This window comes from Carlito syrichta, unplaced genomic scaffold, assembly GCF_000164805.1.
Source record: "Carlito syrichta isolate Samal-C Ts95f unplaced genomic scaffold, Tarsius_syrichta-2.0.1 Scaffold187153, whole genome shotgun sequence".
Lineage (NCBI taxonomy): Eukaryota > Metazoa > Chordata > Mammalia > Primates > Tarsiidae > Carlito > Carlito syrichta.
The window spans coordinates 2,593-4,118 of record NW_007131249.1 but is presented as its reverse complement, the minus strand read 5'-3'; the positions used below and the strand labels follow the sequence as shown (position 1 = coordinate 4,118).

General features: G+C 60.4%; 1 pseudogene; it reads left to right on the top strand.

The window, feature by feature from the left end:
• Positions 1 to 312: 312 nt before the first annotated feature.
• Positions 313 to 951, top strand: LOC103252970 (annotated as a pseudogene).
• Positions 952 to 1,526: the final 575 nt, after the last annotated feature.

Genomic DNA, 1,526 nt, shown 5'->3' with positions numbered 1-1,526 from the left:
GTTCCTTAAGGATTAGGAATGCTTTTAGGGCAAACACACTTCAGTAGCCTTTTTTTTTTTAAGTCAGTGGTTGGGTCGCAGTGAAAAGGCGGCGGCGGCTGCGCGCTAGGCTCCGGCGCCCGCTTCCCCCCTCTCCCCCCCGGACCAAACTTGATGTGACACACGACCCGACGCGGCGGCCGCCCCTCTCGCCGCCCCGTGGCCACCCCGGAACCCCGTCCGCACCCCCGGAGCGCACCGCGCCCCTTCCCGCCTCCCGCCGGGGCCGACACCCTCGCCCCGCGTGCGCCCTCCCCCGTCGCCCCCTACACCATGAGCACCCTGAGGCCAGACGGCGAGCGCAGCACCAGCACGGACTCCGAGGGCTCGGGCACGGGCCCCGGCGGCACCCCGGAGGAGGAGGTCTGGACACTGTTTGTCAGCGGCCTCCCTGTGGACATTAAACCCTGTGGACATTAAACCCTGCTCTTCTGGCCTTTCAAGGGGTACGAAGCGTCCCTGATCAAACTCACTGCAAGACAGCCTGTTGGTTTTGTGATCTTTGACAGCCGGGCAGGAGCAGAAGCGGCCAAGAATGCACTGAACAGTATCCGCTTTGATCCGGAGAACCCGCAGATCCTGAGTCTAGAGTTTGCCAAAGCCAACACCAAGATGGCCAAGAGCAAGCTAATAGCAACACGGAATCCCAGCAACATGCACCTGTCCCTCGGAGCACACTTCATTGCATGGTACCCCTATGACCTGATGGGGGCAGCTCTGATCCCTGCGTCCCCATAAGCCTGGGCCCCTTACCCCCTGTACACCACAGAACTGACCCCAGTCATCTCCCATGCTAAGTTCACCTATCTGGCCACCACTGCTGCGGCAGCCGCTGCCCTCCTGGCTGAGGTGCGCTGGTATCCTTCCTCTGACATCACCCAGCAAGGATGGAAGTTTCGCTAGTTCTGTTAGTTCCTCGGTCACCAGGGAGCTGGTTCTGGAACCTGTGGTGGCGCCAGAATGGGCGCCTTGAGTTCCCACCACCCCAGGCAGCGTGCGCAGATCTGCTACAGCCCTCCAGAGACTGTGAATCTGAAGCCTGACTCCGTGGACTGCTTCCTGTTTCCCTTCTCTCCTCCCCTGTGCCCTGTTCTGTACCCCAAAGCCTTTCTCCAAGGCCTCCCAGGAGGACTTGGGGACTTTCTAGCTGGGCATCCAGTTCCAGCTTGGAGGCCTCGCTGGGACCCAGGAAGACCCAACCCCACACCCAGACTTACTTCCATGAACTCCACCTTGAAAAAAGTCATTTGATTTTGCATGTTTTCTGGCATGAATGAAGGCACTCACACTTGTATCTGTGTGAGTGTACAGTTGGTTCTCACTGTCACCATAGCAACACGTCCTAGCCACCAGGGGTTCATCCTGCCTGGTTCCTCACTCCACACCCCACCCCTACACCCGCTCTCTTCAGGGAGGCCCAAGCCCCGCCGCCACGGGGGGGGGGTACCTGGTCGACCCTGTTCCCACCCCCACCGGCTTCCAGGCTC